The sequence below is a fragment of the Antechinus flavipes genome, chromosome 3, assembly GCF_016432865.1.
Source record: "Antechinus flavipes isolate AdamAnt ecotype Samford, QLD, Australia chromosome 3, AdamAnt_v2, whole genome shotgun sequence".
Lineage (NCBI taxonomy): Eukaryota > Metazoa > Chordata > Mammalia > Dasyuromorphia > Dasyuridae > Antechinus > Antechinus flavipes.
Window position 1 is genome coordinate 64,546,793 of NC_067400.1, and position 10,428 is coordinate 64,557,220.

Consider the following 10,428-nt stretch of genomic DNA (forward strand, 5'->3'; position numbering starts at 1 on the left):
CTTAGAAATTACTGAATTTGTAGAATATACTAGTAGAAGCACTAAGACTTTACTTGCGTTGTAATAGAGATGCTAAGGGGTGCAGTGGATAAAGCAGTTGGCCTGAAGTCAGGAAGCCTAAAATTAAAATCTGCCCTCTGACACTTGCTAGAGATCCTGGGCAAATGACTTACCCCCCTCTTGCCTCAGTTTATTCATCTATAAAAATAGTGATAATAATAGCATCTACCTTATAAGAGAGTTGTGAAGATAAAATGAGATAATTATTGTAAAGCACTTTGCGAACCTTAAAAAAAAAATTCATAAGTGCTAGCTATCAGTATTTTAAAATATTTGGAATACTGTAAAAAATGATGAACAAGCTGATTTTAGAAAAATAAAACATGGAAAGGTTTTCATGAAATAATAGTGAAATGAGCAGAATCAATAGAACATTGTATAAATATTAGCAATATTGTTCAAAGAATGACTGTGAACAATTAAGTTATTCTGTGTATTACAAATATTCAGATCATCTACAAAAGATATATAAAATAAGATACTAATCTACCTAAAAAAAAACCTGATTAGAAGTATGCTAATATGGTTTTTTATATATACATATAGATATGTGTGTGTATAAAGATTCAGATATTGAATATATACATGTACATATATCTATAATTACATATATAAATCAAAATATATCAATATATATAGAATACATATCTATACATATATACATGTGTCTATATCTGTCAAATGGTGGCCTTTTCTAGTACCAGATGGGGAGGGAAGGAGTTCAGAATTTAAAATGTAACAAAAATTAATTTAACTAACAAAATAAAAAATAAAAATAAAAAAAAAAGATACTATGAGTGGCTTAGTCCAAAGTCCTTGTACCCAATCAAAAATGAACTTGTATTCTTTGAAGAGGAGATAATATCAGTTTCAGGAAGGAATCTTTATTTCTTGAAATTAGAAGAATTGTTTATTTCTATCAAAGAAGACTAGAAATGTTTTTAATTACATAAGGAGAAATATATCTTTGTTCACTTTTGACCAAATTAAAACGAGCATAGCTGAAGGAGTGATTGATTTTAGAAACTATTATTTTTCTAAGACTGCACCAGCAATAGTTGTTTCAGTAAATCCGAAAGCCCATTTAACCCTTGTACCTTTGGTTTATTTGGTGTGGAAGTAACTTTTGTTTTAGTATGTCTGTAGTGTGCACAGGAGTTAAAGTATCAGGAAGTATCAGGGAGACTAATCTTTGTGAATGCAATTCTGGTCTCAGATACTTCTTAGTTGTGCGACCCTGCCCAAGTCATTTAATCCTCAATTCCTCATCTATAAAATAAGCTGAAGAAGGAAATTGCAAACCACTATAGCATTTCTGCCAAGAAATGCCCAAATGGGATCACAAAGAGGCAGACACTCTGAATAACAATTGAATTGAATCTATAGAATGTAATTGGAGATTACCTGGGTGGGAAAGAATTTTGATGAGCACTGGGAAATTTGCCAATTTGGACCTCTCTCATAGCAGGAATCCATATCTAAAAATAAATCACCTCTGAGAGGTCTGGACTAAGTTTTTCTTCGGAAGTCTAACACCCTCATTTTATTGCTAAGAAAACAGAACGCGTGGTAAACAACAAGACTACCCCAATATCACATAGCTAGGCTGTGAGAGGAGGCAGTAGAAAGAATCCAGAGGTCCTGAATCCCAGGCTTATTCTATCTTACACTACTTTCTGAAATAGATGCAGTTCTCTTGACCTACCAGTCTCGTGATGCTATTTAAAAAGGAAATAAAATTAATCTGATATAATTTATTTTTATTTTTTTAGTAAACCCACCCTAATTCCTAGTGATCTGTATTTCCATTTCTGTGTGCTCACAATTCATCTGTGTAATAAGTTGTTCTAAAATCAGCCCGGGGATTAATGTCAAGCTCACCGAGATGACATTTCAGGCTCAGCTCTTTAAAAATCAGGACTTCCCCCTATCTCCGGTATTTTGGCATCTATCCACTATGTGTCAAAGATCACCAGGATATCTCCTTTGCCTAAAGTTTCTTCAGTCATTTGGAATCTAATTCATCCACACCAAGAGACTTGAATCATTTAGAATCTAGGTGTTTATGTGAGACTTCATGTGCCTACTTTAAAAATATATATGTATAACGCACATAAATGTGTGTATATATATATGTATATATATATACACACACATAATATATATAAATATATAAAATATATATGTAAATATATATACACATATATTTCTATTGATATTGCTTGTTTTATACAATTTTATTTCTAAATACATCTTTTCCCTTCCTCTACTTAGCAAGATGTCAATGCTTTATAAGAAACAGTAAAAAAGAAAAAGATAACTAGTAAGACTAGAAAACTTGTAAATGTACCCAGTGCATGGTGGAGTGGTAAAAGTGCCAAGTTTAGTTTAGAGGCAGAGAACCTGGCTTTGCCTTACTACCTGTGTGACATTAGTCAGGTCACTGTGTATGTCCCCAATTTTCCTCATCTATAAAATGAGAGGGTCTAGCCCTCTCTAAAGTCCTTTCTAGGTTTAATTCTATGACCGCATAGAAATATCAGCTGAATCTGACAGGATAGGTACTGTTCCACCCCTACAATCTCCCAGTTCTGTAAAGGAGAGGTGTTTTTGTTATTCATTCATGACCTCATCTGAAGTTTCTTGGCAATAATACTGGAATGGTTTGCCATTTCCTTCTCCAAATCAACTGAGGCAAACAGGGTCTTGCCCAGGGTCACACATTACATGTCTGAGGGTGGATTTGAACTCAGGAAGATGAGTATTCCCAATTCCAGGCCCAGTACTTTATCCACTAAGCCCCTAGTTAGAAGGAAATATGTGTTATTTTCTTGGGCCAGACCTACTTATCAAATGCCTCTTTAACCTAAATTCTTTTTTATTTTCCAGGCAAAACTGGAATAATGCAGAGTGCAGAGAGAAAGATGCCAATTATCTTTTAAAAATACCATTTAAAAAGAACTATTTTTTTTCTGCAACTAAAGTAGTTTTTTTTTTAACTGTTCTAAGTGCTTTTTATAAATATCATCTTATTTGATCCTCACAGCAATCCTTTGAGTAGTTGCTTTTATTTCCCCCATTTTACAATTGAGACCATTGAGTCAAAGTGATAACTTGCCCAGGATCACACAGCTAATATGCATCTAGATTTGAACTCAGATCTAAAAAGAACTATTCTTGAGAACAAAGGAAAGATTTTGTATTTGCCTAAATTTTACTGTTTTAAAAAGAAAAGGCATCAAGAAAGTTCTAGGAAGCAATGATTAGAGTTCCTTTCATTTTGTGTTTTATGCCTTCTTACACCCAAACATTTCTTATTAGTCATGCAACTTCCAGTCAGACTTTATTCCTCTTGCCCTGTCTAAATGGGGACGAAGAACAGCAAAGTACTCTCCTTACTGTAAACACCTTTCAGAATTCTGAAATCTTTCCCTTTAGCATTTTTTGTTCCTGAACCTCCTGAAGCTCATTTTTCAGGGTTATCTATTTCTTCTTGGTTTTCTGGCCAAAGAGAATCATAAAATATTGGAGCTGGAACCTTGTGCCTTGGATCATCCAATACAACTGCCTCACTGAGCAGATAAGAAATTTGGGGCCCAGAATTAATTTGAGCTAGTTTGGTGGGGTGAAAAATAGCATTAGGAGATCTTCACATCCTGGTTCTTTCAAACTTTACTGTACATAATATTTTCCCCCTGGTTGTCTAAGAACCAGTCAAACTAGCCCTCACCTAAGATGTACTTCCTCCTCACCTCTCTCTCCTGGAATCTCTGTCTTAAAGATACACATTTAAGGAACCGCCTCCTACAGGAAGCTTTTTTCGGATTTCTTCTCTCCTCTCCCCAAATTACTACTACCCTCCTTCATTAACTACCTTAAATTTAACTGACTTGGCTTTATTTTGTATTTCTTCCATATACTTTATTCTATATACGTAAATAATTATTTATTCTATATAATTATGGAAATGTTAATCCTTTGAGTAGGATCTGTTTCATTTTTTGGTATTTGACTTACCAGAACCTCACCAGCCATATTTCTTGTACCTAATACCTAGGATTGGAACTCAGAACATTCCTTTAGAAGGGATAGTCTCCTATTTCCTCTAAGTGGTATAAACTGTCTAGAAATTGAAGGGCAAAACAAATGGCCCATCCTTCAGAAAAACAGATTTCTTTCCTTGTTTTTAAAAGATCCCAGAACTGGCCAGAGCTCTCTCCCCAAAGTTGGGGTGTAATCTCTCCTTCCCTTTTCACCCATCTTATGCCGAGGGTTGGGCACTGACCACACCACTTCTCTGAACTTTAATTCCCTTTTTGTGGCACAAGAGATATAGATGTCTGTGTCTGAAAAGTGGGACCCACTTTATTTAACCTTGGATTGTTCTCAGACACTGGAGCCTCACTAAGGATCCTGAAATGGAGACCAAGAACAGGGCACTTATCTACTGTTTTACAGTTGGAAGAAATAACTTTGATTTCTCTTGTCAAAACTTTCCTAATCCAGGGCTTTCTATGCAACTCTTCCCTATCTCCATATTAGGATTTTACCTGTGTTCAAGTAAGCTATAATCATCTGTGGCTTTCATTTCATCTAGAACAGGGTTTTGATGGGTAGAAACTCTACATGGGGGAAGGGATTGGTCCTGAGACAAAAAATAAGATTGTCTTCTGCTCAGCAAAGTCTGTATCTCAAGGTAAGAGTGGGCTCCCCACCCCCACCCGCCACCCCCCTGCAGGTCCCATGAGACAAATCTTTCCTGGAGTAATAGGCCTTTTTTCAAGATTCCTCATGCTAAAGTCCCTGCGGAGACAATTTTCCAGGCTATCTGGCTGCTGAATAAGAGGATACAGATCTAGGTCACACATTATCTCCCCTCACCAGATGGACACTTGTCTTATCCACTTCCAACTCTCCTTTCTTCCTTTTCTTAGTCCCACTCAATTCACACATAACACTGCGATTGATCAAAAACCATCACAGTTATGGTACTTAAATACTATTTATTTGCCTCAGTTTCCTTTGTAAAATAGGGATCATAATAGTTCCTACCTCCCAAAGTTGCTGTGAGGATCAAATGAGATAATATTTGTAAAGCACCTAGCACCTGCCTGGCTCATAATAAATACTATATAAATAGTGGTAGTAGTAGTGATAGTAGTTATTATTATTGTCATAATAACAATGATGATGATAAATTATTATTATTGCTACGGAGTAACCACATAGGCCTTCTCCCTGACCCTAAATTCCTGGCCCACAGTCTCATTTCCTATCTTGTCATTCCTCACATGGTAACAAGTCAAGTCTCAATCAGGTAAGTCACCACCCTTCATATAGTTCTCATGTCTCTTCCAGTAGCATCCCCTAACTCTCTGCTTCCCCTCCATCCTCCTGTATTCCTCTATATCTCTCTATTATTAGAACCATAAATGAGCATTGTTTTGTAGCTCAGGTGGAGCAGGACCGGGGACAGCACACACACACACACACACACACACACACACACACGAAGGACCTCTAAGTGAACATTTTCATATAAATTAGCTTAAATGTGAAGAGATAGGGACTACTTGTGCTATGTCCCACTCCAGCGATCACCTTAAATGCAGAATAGAGGAGGCTAGGAAGAAGGGATCAGGAGGTGATGACTCTCCCAGTTTAACAAATGGTTATTACTAGGTTTAGAATCTAATTAAAGTCAGGAAGACCTGAATTTAAATCCTAAGATAACTAACTGTATGACTCTGGGCAAGTCACTTAATCAACAACTAAATTGCCTTAGTTTCTTCAACTATAAAATGGGGCTAATAATAGCACCTACCTGACACCTCAAACACCCACATACATGCATATATTTATGAACACACATGTATACATGCACCCACATGTACGTGCATGTATGAACACACATGTATCCAAGGCATGGTCATGTTTCCAGCAAAGTATGCATGCACGTGAATGTGCAGTGCAGTACATGTGTGTATATACTTGCATGTAGATATGTCCTATATATACACATGTGTGGATGTGTGTAGGTGCACATATAGGTATGTACATGCACACATGTGGATATACTTGTACATATGTATCTACTTATATGTGTGTATATATATTCACACGCACAAATATATATAAGATATTACAAACTTTAAAATACTATTATATGAATATTTATTATTTGTAACTGGGTGCTAAATTCAGTTGTTTCTACTTGTGGAAAGCCTGCCAGTCCCCTCTAAATTTCAGCTTCTTAATAACCTTTCCCTGCTTTGGGCTCTGTCATTTCCTTTCCCACAACCCATTTCTTCAGCTTTTATTTCTTCAAAGTCCTTTATCTCTTCTCTTCCCCTCTCAATAAATATAATCAATCACAAATAGTTATTAAGATCCTACTAAGTGCTAGACACTGTGGCATATAGTACTTTATGTTAGGATTCATACAGATTAAAAGAATGTTGCATTTCAGTAATAGAAAATGAGGGCAGTTTGGCTGGATTGCTGAATGTAACGTGGCTGGAAAGTGGGGAAGGAAGAGGAAGATATTGTACAATGAGGTTGGAAAGATAGGAAGGGGGTCAGTTGTGAAGAAAAAGCTTTTAAAATCAAACCAAAAAAATCTGTACTTTATCCTAAAGATAATAGGAATCCTTTGGAGTTGATTAAATAGGGGCATGATATAGTCAAAATTTTACTTTAGGAAAATCAGTTTGCATAGAATGGACTGGAGTATCAAAAGACTTGAAGCAGAGAGACCGATTACTTATCAAGCCACTGAAATAATTTAGGTAACTATTGGAGCTCATTATGGCTTGTACCATGAGAGTAGTTATGGTAGTAAAGAGAAGTAGTTTGACTGAAGAGAGGATTTGGATGTAGAAACCAGGAGCTTTGGTAACTGATTTGGATTTGTGAAGTAAGCAGGAGTGGAAAGAATGTTGAAATTAAGAACTTGGGACTGAAAGAATGGTGATGCTAGGGAAATATGCAAAAGAGATAGATTTGAAGAAAAAGATGAGTTCTGTTTTAGATATTTTGAATTTAAGATATACAATTTGAAATGGCTACTAGAAAGAGTTGAGTACTGATCTGGAACCAAAGGTCAGAGCAGAAACTAAGAATGATATTTTAAATTTGAATATAAATGTATAGATATGTACACATGCGTATAATATACACATATATTACATATGTACATATTAAAGCTAAGTAGATTAAAGATGAAAAAAGACTTTTGGGAATTCCTGCATATGCATATTTGTCTCCTCATAGCTTTGCATATTTTTTATATTTCTCTTTCTATTCCAATCCCTCATCTCTTCACTTCATCCTCTTTTCCCTTTTCTATCATTCTTTCCCCTCATCATTTTGTCATTTCAACCTATTCCCTCTTCCTTTTACCTATTTTAAAAACTCAGTTCCTTTCACTTCCTTGTCCCTTGTCCTTTCTTCTTATCACCTTCTCTCATTTCTTTCCCTTTATTTTCAGATCTATTTCTATACTCTCTGTCTCAATTCCAGGCATTTCCAAGCTAGAAAGCAAAATGTTAAGGTAGGACTTCTCAATTTGGTTTCAATATCTCCCTATTTCCTAGTAGGAAACAGGATTTAAAAACATTCTCCACAAAAGAACTGGAGTTTCCACACATATCTTTTTAATGTAAAACACTGTCCTCCATTCTTCCTCTCCCTTCCTTCTTCTCCCAGTGCAGCCCTCTTTCTCACCATATATATATATTTTGGGGGGGGGTATCTACTGGCCAGTTTTCTAATACCCAAGATAGGATTGGAGCAGATGCATCAGAGCAATAGTTAGTGAAGGATTGAGAATTAAGGGATCGCTGGGGTGAGAATGGGGGTTTAAAAATCTAGAACTGAAGTAGAGTAGATTAAATTTGGGGTAATAGGGTGAGGGAGTTTGTATTCCCAGCAAAACCAGAATGCCAAAATGAAGATAATGGCTAAAGACCAAGAAGCACTATAGCATCAATAATACATCCCATCTTCATGCCTTTTTCGGCTCCACCTTTCTCCTCACTGGACTCTGGAGAGCAGAGGGAATGATCTATGCCATAATAGGGAAATGTGAAACATGAATAGAGAAGACTCTTGGTCCAGAGTTGCAGGCTCAAGATTTAACTTCTGACATCCCCAGATCATGTAGCTTTGAGCTAATTCCTGAGAAACGATTGCCCTAGAGTGACTGCCAGCAACTTTTAGATAATAGTGATTTTGGCTGGGATTCCAGAGGTTCCGGGGGTGGGGTGGTATGGGCAGAGTCTCCAAGAGAGTCAAAGAAGAATTTAGGTCACATTCCCCATCTCCCTGCTTCTAGGCAGGGTCTCTAGCTGACCTGATTCAGAAGAAACAGGAGAATGAAGTGGACATGGGCTAAGATCATAGAATCATAAAATGTTAGATATCGACAGAAACTCAGAGATAGTTCATTGAGGACAACTCCCCTATTTTTAACATATGAGGAAACGGAGGCAATGAGAAAAAGCAATGAGGAAATATAAAATTTGGAAGCCCTTTGTGAAATAACAGACATCCAAAACAGCAGAACAACTATTGACCATTTATGCTAGACAGAAATCTGCGAAGTCTCTTGGTACTTCATTTGTATTTCTTTTTACATGCTACTTGATATTTGAGAGTAGCGTGCTATCCATCTTTCTAAAGATCAGTCTCTTTGTATGCTTGTCGCAGAGCCCCTGGAAGCCCCAAAATAAGAAAAGTCAATGAAAATTCAGGGACAAAGATTTCAAAGCCTTGGAGAGGATTTCAAAGACTTGGAAAGTTGTTATAACATTTTATTCACTGAAATGGATTTAAATGTAAATAGTTGCAAAGTAAGATTAACTAATTGTGTTGTGCTTAATGTTGTTTATAATTCCTTTTTTTGAAAGAGAAAAATGTTCCATTTTAGTCTCACTTTGCTTCCTAGAGTAACATTTTCCATTCTTTAGAGATAGGGGACAGATACCAGACTCGTGATTTTATTAGCACACAGAGCGTAATTACTGGTGAGGCAGCTTCCTCCATCAACAGCAGTTCCACACCTTCTCTCCAACTTCCAGCCAAATGGAATTGCCTGAGGGTATGTAGAGATTAAATGACTAGCCCAATCACATGTCATGGCAGCTCTTAAATCTGGCTCTAATATTCTCTCCACTCTCCAGTTCTGGCCATTGACTGCCTACTATGTGCAATATTTAGTGTTGGGCACTTCAGATATAAATATACATAAGATCTGGGTTACTTAGGACAGGCCAAATTCATGAGGTTATGTTGAGGTCTAGACTTGGGGTACCTAAATGAAATTAGGGTTTAGTTGAGGTCTAGTGGCAGGTGTGGGGTACATGGAGCCAAATGGAGCTCCCCTGCAATCCCCCTGGATTCGGCGCAAGGATACAGCAATAAATGGGGTCTAGTAGCGGTGCGAGTCCCCAATAAAAGCATTTATTGGCCCGAGAGCTAGATTGATAAAAGAGGTTTATTATTGGGTTTGGAAGCAAGGAGATAGGTGAAGGTAGAGATAAGGAGGGCACTGGACAGAGGGTCCAGTGGACAGAGGGTCATGGCTAGCATGTTTGGAATCTCTGCAAAGAGGAGGTCCCAGTGCCTCCCTTTTATAATGGGAGATTTAGCTTGAGGGGCTTTTGGGTGTAGCTCCAAAGTTGGCTCAGATCCGGGAGTGGGAATCTAGAAAGGAATCTTTCCCACTTATTCCCTCCTCAAGCAGTTGGAACTTAAATTCATTTAAGGAAAAAGACACCGGGCAAAATTGAGACAGAATTGAGCATTTTCTCCTTCCAGGATTTTCCAAGTTCGGGGGTCCCCTCTTCAGTTAGAGTAGTCCAATGCCCTTTCTAGATTGTGAAACTAATGCTCAGAGAAATGAAGGTTAAACAAATAGTAGGACACAGAGTCAAGATATGATGAACCTGTGTCTTCTATCTACTTAGATGGGCTTCAAGAAAGAGAAGAACAAAAGATAAAATAGGAGAACGTATTTCAAGCATAAGGCATGTCCTATGTAAAAGCCTATGACAGTAAATGTTTAACAACTGGCTCTCCAAAACATACATACATATGTATGTATGTATGTATGTATGTATGTATGTATGTTTATTTGTGACACACTTTTAAGTTTAATATGCATTATTACATATTACCTTTCTTAAGTCTAGACAATTCAACAAAACAAAAATCAAGTCTTTGCTGCTCTGATTTCCCAGGTATAAATGCTCATATTGACAATTTAGTTATCTGCTTGAGAGCAAGTATAAGTTGACTTCAGAACAACCATCAAGATCTTTTTTTTGGGTCTTGGACTCCTGGGCATTCTGGTGCAGCCCATGGACT

At 37.0% G+C, this 10,428-nt stretch overlaps 1 protein-coding gene across 3 annotated transcripts in view; it reads right to left on the reverse strand.

Annotated features, from left to right (window-relative positions):
* Nucleotides 1-10,428, reverse strand: part of PLCD4 (phospholipase C delta 4) — a 32,983-nt gene that overhangs the window by 18,777 nt on the left and 3,778 nt on the right. The window lies entirely within an intron of this gene.